The 14,497-nt window shown below is 28.0% G+C and overlaps 1 protein-coding gene across 1 annotated transcript in view; it reads right to left on the reverse strand.

The window, feature by feature from the left end:
- The window catches only part of LOC119673899, a 98,926-nt gene that overhangs the window by 63,825 nt on the left and 20,604 nt on the right, over positions 1-14,497 (reverse strand). Inside the window, exon 2 of the mRNA XM_038085005.1 lies at positions 2,289-2,328. The gene's annotated coding sequence lies outside the window, so the exon portion shown is untranslated. The remainder of the gene's footprint in view (positions 1-2,288; positions 2,329-14,497) is intronic.

Raw genomic sequence — 14,497 nt, forward strand, 5'->3', positions numbered from 1 at the left:
GAAGGAACATATTTTAAAGAAGATAAAATAAATTTGAAATAAAATTTTAATTTGTGTGTTTTATTTACAAAATTCGAATACTTTTTGAGCAAAAGGTATGTAAAAAAGAGTACGTCTCAGTTTGTTTTACCAATTGTAAGATTAAATTCCTTTTCAATCTTTTTAGAGTTTGACTATATATGAGTACATATAAACAGATACACTCTACTTTTAAGATTTTCACATTTATTGTATTTCATATCAATCAATACTCCGTTAAGATTGTTTAATATGAAATATAGTATATTTTTTATAATATATAATATATTTTTTATAATATATAATATATTTTTTATAATACATAATATAATTTTTATAATATATAATATATTTTTTATAATATATAACATCTTTGATATAAAAGCTGTTATATATTTGTCATTACATTTTTTTAAGAATATTATTTAATTCAATTTGAGTGATTCAATCGATTTAAAAAAAAAAGAGTAATTGACTTCTTATTATCATGTATTAAATATTTCATTAAATAAACTTTACTTAATCATTTTATTTTTTATATTTTTTGTAAACTAATATTTGTCATAAAGTTCGTGGAAAATTTCACCATCAGTTTTTTCATGCTTAAATGAAGTCGTTATTATTTTTACTTGTCATTTGTCAATTTTGCAATTTTCTATTTTTATAAATGCATATACAATACTCATAATATTTTTATATAAAAAATAAAGAAAAAGTAATTCATTTAATTTATGATTAACTCATAATATATGCCTCATTTTGCCTTTGTTTAAACAGTACGAAGCGATAAAAATAAAATAATTTTCAACATTTCTTATCTGAGTTACAATTAAAAATGCGTTTAACTCATAAAAAAATAATATGAGTTTTTTAATAGTTTCTTATTTTTGATTTCATTCACTTTTCATTTTTTAATCATTATTTATCTTTTTTTTAATGTTTCTTTTTTGTGAGATTGTTTATTTCAACACAAATTATTCATGTCTTTCCACAAGCTCTTCTACTATTCCATCAAATACTTATGCGCACACATATATAAGGAAAAAGTATCTCATATTTGTAATTCAAAATGTGCAATTGGCAATCCGGTATCGGATTTTTATAGCACTTCATTCCTAAGAATTGCAGCGATAAATGCAGATAAATGCTTTGCAAATGACTGATGTTTGGAGCAAATGAAAAACACAATCAGAAGTTAGCAGACAGACGTCAATGCATTAATCTTTTGTGAGGCTTTAAACCCCTTAGATTTAATTCTATTAGAATATGGAAAGAAATAGTGCATTAGTAAATTCAATTGCGGATTTAATAATCTTGTGTAAACACTGCTTTGGCACTGAAAAATTCATAAAATTTGAATGTTGCAATAAAAATTTTATTATTAAAAAAAATATTTTCCCAAAACACTTAAGGCAGATTTACATTTTTAGAAAAAAATATTTTTTGCTTGAATGAATGAAATATTTCATTTGTTAAATTATAGCAAATTTTTGTTTTATAAACAGACATTTACTTAACCAAAAATGCATAACTTTATATTAATTTATGTTATATAGAATAAATTTAAATGTTCCATGGCTGAATTCATCCCATTTCTTTGGGTAAGGAATGCAATAATATTACAGAATTAATTGTAATTTTATTTAAGCTTTGTATAGTTTAAGAATTTAAATAAACTAAAATAATTCACATAAGTTATTCTCATAAGTTGAAGGTTACTGTAGATCTGGTGTAATAATTAAGATACAATATATAATATGCATTTTAAATCATTTTTGCAATTTGTGTTTCTTTTGAAATTTTAATAAAATTAAATTTATTATGGTTTATAAAAAAAAATACTGCAAAAATAATAAATCAATTCCTATTTGAATTTCAAAAATATTTCCTGTATTTTTTGAAAGCAGTCAAAATATTACCAAAAAATCGAATAAAGTTTATTGCAAATTCTTACTATCTTTTATATATGCATATATTTTTTTTTTGGTAAATGAAAAACATTCTTACCAGAAGCTGTCAATTTTACGAGATGCCCTAGAATTTCATTTTGGCTGCAGTAATGCACTTGTCTCATATGAAAAAAAATGCAACTTTATTTCGTGGTTTACGTATATATAGAAGTATGAGCTTCGTTCATACTTATAAATATATATATACATACATATATATATATACGTGGTTTACGCTTAAAATGAAATTCTTTTAACAGAATTTAAATAGCAGTAAAGCAGCTTAAAAATGTTTTTCCTTCACATGTTATACTCACTCACTTTAATATCCTTACTGGCTCATATAGTTTGTTATAGAAATCTGAAAACGATTAAAAAAGATTATTTTAGCTTATTTGTGCAAGAGTTAAGTAATTAAATAAGTGTATTATAAAATTAAAAAATTTCTATTTTTTAAAAAGTTTTTGTAAAAATTAATTTATAATGTTAATTTTTTCTTGCTGAGAGTGATGCTTCTTTATGGCGCAAAGAAACTATTTAAAAGTTAGACCAATTCGAATAGCAAGAAAAAGACAACAACAAAAATTTAGTTAATTTATTGAAATTTGGCTGAGCATACAATGTTGTTTCGACTATTGCCACGTACTCATCATCAGTCATCATCATCATCAGCGTTACAGCTCGGGGTGGGCTTTAGCTGCATCAACCAGCTTTCTCCATTCTCCTTTGCATGATGTTTTAGATCTCCAGCTTTGTATACCCAATTTCCTGATGTCTTCAGTCACGTTGTCGAGCCATCTTATACGTGGTCTACCTCTGCTGCGGTCATTATACGGCGTGAAATGGAGTATTCGCTTTTGTGGTCTATCGTCCGGCATTCTCATGACGTGTCCTAACCATCTCAAGCGTTGCGATTTTGCGAACTTCACCACGTCTTCACCATCACAAAGTTGTAGTAGCTCAGCATTCGTACGCCGATGAAATTCTTCTTGATTCAGGCGGATGGGACCATAAATCTTTCTCAGCACCTTTCTTTCGAATGTTCTAATTTGGTTTGGTCATCTGCTGTCGTTAGAGTCCACGTTTCGGCCCCGTAGCATAATACCGGGCGGACGATTGCCTTGTAAGCGTGTAGTTTGGCACATCACGATTTTAGATTTGAAGATTTTTGCGTGTCCGTAATAATTTCTGTTTGCTGCTACAATTCTGTCTTGTATACTAACACTGATTTCATTGTTTTTATTAATAAGGACACCCAAGTATTTGACGCTTTCAACTTCTTCAAACGTGAACTCACCAACTTGAAAGGGCTCTAAAATTCGGCTGTGCATGTTTCTTCCAACCCTCATATATTTTGTTTTGTTCTCATTAATGTTTAGCCCAACTATCTTAGCTCTAAGTTGTGATCATCAGTGGTCTTAGAAAATATTCGAATTTATTTTAAAATAGTTTAAAGTTCACATGATCGCGACAACATCAAGCGAAATTGGTCGTGAAAGGTTTGGCTGTGTGTTTGGTGGGATTGACAGTGAAGCGAAACTCTTAACTCAGAATTGTACTGTCAACAATTACACCGTTGGTTCGTCTGAATTAAGCAAACACCCAGAAACCGTCAGCTTTGGGCAATAGGTGAGGAATTGTGTTCCATCGCCAAATCACACTCATCGATAATGACTTGTCAAAAACTCCGGAAGCTTAGTTGAGAAGTTCTTATGCATCAATCGTATAATCCAAATTTTGGCATTAAGGGATTTCCGTCAATTTCTGTACATGCTGTACGATTCACTTCAAAAGAGGTTTGTGAAAGTCGACTGTCTAAATTTTTTGTCAATAGGGACGAGGACTTCTATGACAGAGGCATAATAAATGTAACTTCAAAATAGCAATAAGTTATCGAACAAAATGGCGCATATTTAACCTAAATCGGATTATTCTAACTATAGTAAATAAGCTTTAATTTTATGCAAAAATAATGGATTTTTTTTAGTGCATCTGAGCACTTTTACTCTTTGATAGTTGCGGAGTTTCTGCAGAGTCCTACCCTTCTCACTGACTAATTTATGTATTATATATATAGATTATATATACAATGATGCAATAACGATTTACTTACATGTACTATTTTTTATATGTGAACTTTTTTAAAACAAAATGCAATTTGCATATTAAATGCATATAACAGCAAATAAACTTTACTTTACACTCAATTAAGTTTACAAAATGCACATAAATAATTTAGTTATTCAATTAACTAATAAAATAATAATTAAATACTTGAGTACATGCCTCAAATGGAAAACAATAATTTATACTTGAATTATTTTAAATCCAATTAGGGATCAATAGTTTCTGGCTAAATACTCGTAAAAGTGAGAATTTTATTGTTTTAATTTTATATCGTACTTTGGACTTATTCCAGCCTTTGGACTTATTATAAATACCTTATAAAGTTTGTTGAAATCAAAATTTAGGTTACAAGGATACGAAAAGCCTTTCACTCTTGTGAAGTGTAAGTAAAACAAAATAGAGTTTAATGGTTAAAACGAAAAGATATACAATAAAGAAACATATAGTTGTGTACATAAGCGTCTAGATAAAAACATTCTATACAAGCTATTCATCATATACAGATATATATACATACATGCATATAATCTTAAGTAAAGTACTAAATAAATAAAATGTGTAATTTAAAAACTTGTATTCAAATTGAAAGCAAGCATCCTTTGACCGATAAAGAGAAACAATCGCTTGCGCTTTTGTTAACTGGAGTGTTTCATTTAAATGTCATTTAACTTAGCACCCCAAGATTTGTAACAGAACTCCATTGCATCAGCATCCTTACGATATTCGTGTGCCATGATTTTCGAAGGAATATTTTGTGCAGGCATAGACAAAAAGCTACGCATAAAGTCAAATACTGTGCCGATTTAACTCCAAGTTTTCAGTTTCACATCCTCTTTGTAAGCAAACATATGTAATATTTTTTGAATGAGTGGTTGTGTGATTTCACTATCACAAGCCCAGTCTTTATATAGAACTATGCTAAATAGCATATAAGTTGAAAATGAACAAAAGCACTCGAAAATCATTTTACAGTGCGTTCGTGCGGAAATGTTCCAGGAAAAAGCCGGAAATGCTTCCATGACATAATGTATGATAGCCCAGCGCTAGGCGATATGACAAACAAAGCTTATAAATGCTAATACAAACTCCAACTGTGTAAGCTCCAGCTTTTGTACAAATGTACCTCATAGTTAGGGCGGCTCTATATACTTCTATACACTCATACTCAGGGGAACAAAATTTCTTTGATATTTTTGCATATGTAAACGTAGTGTGGCAATGGCTCGACATATTTTTGTATTCTGTATATTTGCAGGAATTAAAAATTTTATATGTAAATGTGCGTACAAATATAAGTTCATTTTTGCGGTTGATATTTTTAAGCAGCTTAAATATACTGTAAGGAAAATTAGTTGTTTTCATGTAACAATTGTTTAAAAGTTCGAATTGCACAATTTTATTGCAGATTATTTTAGAACTCTACATAGACAGGAAGTCGTTAGTTAGCAGATATTAAATGTATAGTAACGTTTAAGTTTAAAGGAATAGACAATAAATGTTTCAATAACATCTGTGACAGTGTGTTAACGTCCTAAAAATATATTATGATACTTTTATTTTGCGATTAAAATTAAACAAGAGTATAAAGGATTTTCCTTATTAAATCGCATAAGTGTATTAAACCAAAATATAAACGACATCGTCTATATATTATAGAAATATTTAATTTTAATCAAAATAAGAGGTTTTTAAGAAAAACCTATCAAAAAACAAGAACATAAGTCAATAGCGCTTAATATCTAAAAACTGTTCATTCAAACAGTTTATTCAAGAAGTTTTAATCAATCTTTAGATCATTCAACAACCATTGCAGCTATTGCTCTTTGCATTCGCTTTCAAAAAAAGAAGGATATCGTCTGAGAGAGTATGGAAATATTTAATATTCATCAAGTTAAGACGCAATCGCTCTTTGCATTCGCTTTCATATCCCTAATATATCAACGATTATTGCAGAGAAAGAAAGATCGATACGCTTGCGTTACGTTGATGCTTTCATATCTGGAATATATTAATGATTATCGCATGGAAAAACACTATAGTATGATCAAATAGCTTTAAGGCATCACATCGAGTTTATTGAATTTAGTTTATCCAAAGGTCTGCCTTTCTCTCTTTTTGCTTTTAAGAAAGAGAGATGACATTTTCATTTAAAAAGAAACGTATTGATTCGATAATAATAAAGTCGCGTAGTACAACGATACTACTCGTATATTCGTGATTTGTGAAGATATTACAAAAAATATTAAATTATTGGTTTACTTCTTATAAGGTCGCACATTAATCCGAACCCAATTGATTTGTGAGTTTGTGCCACTTAGTCGACAGGTCTCTTTCTCATTATCTTACTTCTTTTTATTAAATAAATATAAAAAAGAATTTAACATCCCAGACGATATCTAAAATTTTGATTCATATTCACCTTCGATACTGACTAAATCCCTCGCTATATAACGTATCTCAGATTAATGCATAACAGCGACTGATTTGTTTAAGTTCCCTAATACTTATTTTAATGCAGATTGATTTTACTTTATACATTATCATGGAGGTAAATAATAAATTTAAAAAAGATTCTGGGATATATTACAAGTACTTCTATTTTTTTTTTTATAATTGATCACATATAGTGGTACTATAGGTGATCACTATAGTGGTACAAAACACATGTCGGATATGTAATAAATTGTAATATCTTGCTATATCCTTCGACTTCTAATAGTGTTTTGAGTTTCTCTTACAAAGTATTATTAACGTTCTTCTGACAATGGTCTTTTGTAACTTTGTTGTGAAAGTCTTATTTTATCTGCTGTAAGTACGACTTTAATACTTGTTAAAAGGTCTCATGTCTCTTAGAGGTTCTTGCAAAAAGTATTTCTTTACACTTCCAGAGGTCTATAGATTGCGCATTTTATGTTAATGTTGGTTTTGGTGGAGATATTTTTAATATACGTTTAAAAATACATATACCTTGCCAAAAAGTTCAACGCCTATATGTCCATTCTTAAAATGGACATATAGGCGTCCAATTTTGCATTCTTAAAATAAAGTGCTGTAAATGGGACATTCGATATATATTTTAGGGGAAGATGACAGTTCAATGGAGCACCCACATCTTGTCAGAAAGTTCAACACCTGTATGTGTTGATAGTGACAGTAAATATGACATTCGATATATAGGTATATTGGAGGACGTTGGGAATCCAATATGTGATATATGTTTTCTAATTTCAAAGAAAGTATTTTTTTCAACTATTTTTAGAATAAGTAAAGGTAATACTGGAAAGTAAAGTATGCATCACATATATTACAATTTTTACAGAAACTATTTCAAATTTTTACTGTAAAAAAAGCACAGGTTTTTGCACCAATGATCAGATAATTCTAATCTATATTAAGAAGAAATAATATTATAAAGATAAATGAACTAATACTGAACATTAGGTATGTAATTTGAGGAAAGTGTAGCTACTAAATGGACCAAAACCAGTATTTTAGGTTTTTTAATTTTTTTTACACTTCAATAAAATAAATTCCGAACTGCATGTTCATGTTTTGCAGTGTACTTAATCGCTTGGTACTTTTATTTGAATTTCAGGAGCACAAAGCTACTTGTAGTTAAGTTTTATTTCATACAAGCAAATAATGACGTGAACTACCAACTTTGAAACAAAAAAGTGTAATAACAGTGCAAAAAACATAAATGAAAGGAATAAATAAATAAAAAATATTTGTAAACTTTACGCGCGGCTGCTATTTACCGCAAAAATAAAATAAATATAAGGAAATAAAATAAAACATCTGTAGTCAGCAATTCAAAGAGATGTAAACTTTTTGTATTCTTCCAAGTTGAAAATTTTCAAGTTAAGTCGAACTGGAATAAGTGGATTTGGAATATAATTTTTTCTCTCTGTGAATGTTATTTAAATATTGCGTTGAAATTGAGGTAAAATAAAGCAAAATTGTTTAAAGAAAGAATTTAATATTAATGGAGTTACGGATTTATGTGCAAATATTACAATGTCGCAATTGTTTACTTTTTTGTGGCAGATTATTCATTAATCATATTTAATTGCAAACAGCATCCGCCAGAAGGTTTCATATTTCTACAATAATGAGAAATTGCAGGTTTCATTGAAAAGCAATGATTAATTGCGGTTAAAAACATAAAACTAATAGAAGCCATTCAAAACCATTAAAATAGGTCAAAACGTAAGAAGATGACTGAGGCGGTGACATATATTTGATATAATACAAAGAGTAATATTTTTTAAATCTGTCATATTTCAGCAATTTACATGTACATATTTATGCAATATTACCTTTATTATATTATATAGTAAGTTTTTTATTATCATCACAATCACACTACGAATGGTTGGTTTATATGTTTAATAAAATATTTGCCCATACGTAATTGCATTAATATTTAACAAACTTCGTGGCGAGATATAAATGTGTCCATAAATTAATAATATTAACCACCTTTAGAGGGAAAACTAAAATTTTATAGCATAATAAAGGATATTACAATGCACGTACCTTTTTTGATAGAAATAAAATTAAATTGCAATTAATTGATTAATTTTTGAATTATTTTTTTTAATTTAATTTGCAACAAATTAACTCACAACATTAAAATTATAAGTGCACGATAGAGTATTGCCGCACATTTCATTGTCTCTATTAGCGTAGATGCTGGCTCTGAATTATTTTGCGATTATAGAATAGAATTCTACACCAATATACTTAAAATTCTACACCAATATACATACTTACATTAAAAAAAAAGCGCTGATTAATTTATATCTGTCACACTTTTTTTACAAACTTTTGTTTTGCAGAACTTAATAGCTATATTATTGAAGACACTTAAGGACGTCTAGAAAAAACCATTGTTTTTATTATGAGAAGAAGCAATGATATGCTGCGATCTATAATATGCATTTTGCCATTCCTTAAAAGTTTACAAAGCAAACCAAAACTATTTAAGGTGATTGACAAACCATATAATATCTCTAGGTTCAAGAACCGAGATTTCATTTTGTATAAGAAAAGCGACATGAAGAGGCTGCGCCTATTTCCTGTCAATCGTTGTTCGATAGCTTAACTCGATTTTTTCAAGAATCTACAGGTGATAGTGCGCTTTACTCCTATTTTTGAGTTCAAATCTAATAACACTGAGAAACCAATCAATAATTAATTTGAGTTTAGATCTATTGAGAAACCCGTCAACATTTTTGTCGCTAATTCGATTGAGTTGTTTGAATTCCCTTAAGTCTTTGGAATGTTCTTATATTTTCTAAACACTTTATATTCGATGTTTATAAAAACTGTTGCAGTTCGACAAATCTGTTATAGTTTGGACCCAATGCAATAAGTTGGAACTTCCACCTACGCTCGCTTGTCGTCTGTTTTGTTACCGTTGAATACCTCAAAACCAGGTTTTTTTTTGCGTTAGTTGAAAGGTATTAATAGACACAATGTGAGACTTAAACCCTCTTAGGAATGACTGGAAAAGATTTCCACGGCATGTGGAAACCAGACCAGATATCCAGACAAGTGTTACTTTATTCGTAGTAACCATCTCTGAAAAACCATTAACTCGTATAGATGAAAGCTGCATTAGAAAAAACAGCTGAGAAATTTTAAAATGAATAATCATTTATTTAACTACCAGATAAAGAAAAACTTTTGGATGATTACTTTGTCATATTTGAGATTATCTGTTATGTACATTTACTATAAATTGTATATAATATATGTAGAAGATTTTTTCTGTATAGAATACAAAGCGGAATTTAATATATAGTAAGCCTTTTCTTGAAAGGAACAATTTCACACTTTTAAATAATAATATAATGATGGGTAAATGGAATAAATAGTGGAGTGAATTTGAAATGGATATGGAGAGAAGGTTTACTAACCTTGCCATTTTAATCGAATAGAGCAATAAAGCAATTTTACTCAAATAAAAATATGGTGAAGGGTAATTAAGCAGATGAGTGAAGGACAAGTCGACTCAAATTAAAGTTAGGGAACACTAAAAAATTAGTTTGATAGTGAGATAGGAGACTATTTCAACACTAAATCGTAATTTAATTAGGTAAAAAAGATACTTTTTAGACTTTTTAGACTTAACAACATGTTTCTCAATATCCAATATATGTATTGCTATTGTACATATATAAATCTATTATTTGTGATATAAAACCAACTGCAAAACATAAGTTTCAATTTAGTCTACTGTTGACAGTAAAAACATATGCAAGAAATATCTTTCCTACAACTGTTACTGGCTGACATAATGCAAACATTAGATTGTGTCTGACAGACTGAAAGCATGATTTTCTAGAAACATGTTTAAGCTTTCGTGCCTTGTTATAAAATATAGCTATCAAAATCTGTGTCTATGTTGAAAAGTAAAAAATATGAAAAACATGTTAAAGTGGCAAGGTATCTCTGTTTGCATATAGTAGAGTAGGCAAGCAATAAGTAGAAAAAAATATATGCTCATAGATAAAATGTAGAAGATTATATCATAATGAGGCGTAATGCCTTGTGCGGCCATTGACCATGAACGGCGTGAAAATATAGAAAAAGCAGGAATAAGATACAATTGTAAGTAATGAAAGAGAAAAGAAGTTTGCTGACAGAATACAGTTGTAAAGAATAATTTCCAAGTTGAAAAAAAAAAAAAAATATGAGAAAATACAAAAATAAGAAAGTCAGACATTTTAATTATCTTCTTAAGTTGTCGGTTGTTTTGTACGGACTTAAGTTTCACAACTTTATATTTAAGTTTGAAGTTTTTATTTGAGTATAAAAATTTTTTGATGACAGCACAGAATTTGCTTTTTATTTTGTTATTTCAATTATATTTGATCCTAGAATGATATGCTTTCAGCAAGTTTACAAAGCAAATATAAAATTAAAATTTTTGGTAATCAAATCAGAAACTCAGTGAAAAAGGTTAATTAAAAAAAGGACTACTTTAAATATTAAAAAAAAAATATTATTTTCTGTTAATATCATAATTTTAAGAATTTTAAATAATTATTTTAAGTAGCTATTAGGAATTATCTTTACTACCGCACATTTTTTTATTATTCATTAACGTCAAAATCCAATTACATTTTAATTAAAATTTTTATGAATTCAAAAATAATACAAATAAAAATGTTGGTGACTCATAAGCTTAATGTGTTTATATTAGATATTAGAGCGGAAATATAGCAATCTTACATTCCAAGTTATGTAATTTAATTAACCATAAAAAATTGATACGCCAACGCAATTTGGGTTCTTTGCGTATGGCCCCAGTTTTAATTTCCCTGAGGATTTCTTAAGGAAAGTGAATTTATATCTTCAAAAATGAAAAAATAATGGCTTTATAAATAACGCATCATTGGGTTACAAATTATTTTAAAATTAATGTATACTCATATATTGACTCTTAATATATATTTTGTATCTCCAATTGTATCTCAAAAAGTATCTCAGAAATTGTTTTAGAATAAATTTTTATAAAAAATTTGGGAGTGTTCATCATAACCACTTGTTATTCTATAAGACTTGAATTAGCACCTCAATGAGGTGTCTGGTCAGATGTTTTACTTCAGTCCAAATTAACACATTTTTTTAGAATATACGTCAAAGGGTTTGTAGCATTTATTGATAATTAATATTATTATATATCTAAATATTAAAAGCTATTTTAAAACATTTTTTATGCATATTTTAAACACTTGTTCTCTATTAAGCATTTTTTATATTTTTATAATTTAATGGCAAAAATAATAGGGCACATATTTAGTTTCAATTCCATTAAATTGTCAAAGTCAGAGTCATGTGTTCATATGAATTAGTTTAAAAAAAAACATTCTACACAATTGTGGCAATTAACAATTACCAGACATTAATGAAATACTTTCAGTTTGAACATGCAACATGACAACATGTGTAGCAACTTCGTTCGAACTGCTGAAATATTTACAAGCTAACAGATGTTAACCGAATTTCATTTAATTAAAAATTCAATTCATAACAAGAAAAATATTTAAACAAATAATAGAATTGTTTACTTTACTATATTTATTACGTAAATAAAAAGAATTTATTTGATATTTAATTATGTCATTTAATTATTGTTAAATATCTACATTTAATGTTGCTACGAGTATACTTTTTTAAATATTATTTCTATTTTTTTTCTATTATTAGTTCTATTTTTTACTATTTTATCTATTTATCTATTTTAAAAACTAAATATATAACTACCGTTGTTTATTGCACTTCTAAATTTCAATTTAATATAATTTAAAAAAATATTATATTCAACTAATTTCAATCACCACATGTGGTTATTCATAACAGTGAGATACAAATCTTTTATATGTACACATAGTATATAGTATATAAATGCATTCATGGCGGATATATAAAATTAAGATTGTACATATGATGTTTATTTAAATATTTATTTATTAGGAAATATTTTCTTACAATTATTTTTACTTGTTATGTATCAATTTAATTATAAATATAAATTAAATTCTTACAGATTCAATTTGATAAATTCTTATTTGTCTATTATTTGTTTAAAGTAAAAGTTCTGACAACCACAAAAAAAAAAGTTCAAGAATTTTTCAAATTCTATTTAAATAAATAAATTTTCTTTAACGAAAACAATTTAAAAATTTTTTAAGATACTTTACATATTAACAATCACAAGTTAAAGGCAACGTACAACAACTGACAACTGGGTTAAATTAGTATATTATAATTATTCTTAAGATACACTCAATTCTGATTTCAAAACATAATAAAACTTTAAACTTTAAAAGCATAAAATGCTTTTGAAGACAAGAGTCTTATAGTTGCTTAAGATGGTCTACCTAAACATTAGTGCCTATAAGGGTTGTTTGGTGGCAGTGGCAGGTTATTAGATAACTTACATGTACCTTAATTAGCAATTTTTACCCGTTTTGCTAACACATTTCTCGCAAGAACCCTAGAATAGAAGAGTAAGGACTAAATTCATCCCATCGAATTTAGATAATTTAATAGGTCTTTCGTCTTCATCGATCAACAGTCTGATAAACTATCAAAGAAGTATTTTCCTAAGACATATAGGTTCTGGACGCCAAAACCGGGCATTCAGAGAGAAAATGTATTATGGTTTCTTTTTCTTGTGGGTTTCAACAACTTCTGCAGTGTAAATTATGAGGAATGCGCAGTTTCTCTGCATGGATTCATATACACCAATGACCAGAAAGAACTACTGTAAGCCTTGCAGTATCCACATGGTCTCTCTTGATGACTTCCGAGAATCTATTTTTATTATATCATATCATGTCTAACAAATTTAGTTAATTTTTTTCTAGATCGAGTTGTTGTTGCTAGTTAATCATTTCACAAATGTCGTATTCAGTAAGCTTTTACGTACGATTTAATAATTTCTGAAGCAATCTGAATGTCAATGTTATATTTTTTTTATAAAATTTTAGGTTTTCTTATAAGTATGTTTCACTTAAACTGCTGATTGGCAATTATATTACCATAAATGTGCGAGTGCGAATGCAGATTTAATCCAGATTGCACGATCACGATTAACTTTTGGAGTGTGAAAAGCTATAAACTATGCTACGTATACGTATGCTCAAAATTACAGGAAATTTAAGTTAAACGGCATTGATATTACAAAGACGAAGTGAGAGGTCTCGGTATAATTCTAGGTAGAAGCTTTGTATAAGAATATCATACAAGAAAAAAAGGTCAGCAGTTTTTCTACTTATATTATAAATCTCTTCATCCAATATGTAACAAAAAGTAAAGCAATAATAACAACTAAGTATTATTATATTATTATATAAATTATTATATTATACAATTATAATATTTAAAATATTATAATAATTTCGATATTGCTGTGTGAAAGCATAACCAAAAGTTACAATCAAATAGTTACCAACAGTTCAGAATTTAGCCTTCAGAGAGATTCTGAAACCACTGTGATATGTCATGAATGACGATATATATAGAGATTTAGATCGAGAAGGATGAACTCGGTCAAAATTTACCATAGACACGGCTTTAAAGCTATTTGCAAAAAGAAAACAAACATAATCATCGGAGCCACAAAAAACACCCATTAAGATAATGTAGTAAAGCCGTTATATGACACCAACTCAAAGGCATGTGCTGTATAGTGACAAAGCGAATGTAGAGTACTTACATATACAACAAATGTTTATTAAATGTCTGTTTGAAAAGAAGATATAAAATAATATTTACTTTATGAAAAAATTACTCATTCAAATAAATCACTTAGTTAAATAAGTTTCTCACAATTGTTTTGACTTTAAATTACAAACTAACGAAGCTAAATTAGTTACTAGTACAAC

This window comes from Teleopsis dalmanni, chromosome 2 (genome assembly GCF_002237135.1).
Source record: "Teleopsis dalmanni isolate 2A chromosome 2, ASM223713v2, whole genome shotgun sequence".
In the NCBI taxonomy this organism is placed as follows: Eukaryota; Metazoa; Arthropoda; class Insecta; order Diptera; family Diopsidae; genus Teleopsis; species Teleopsis dalmanni.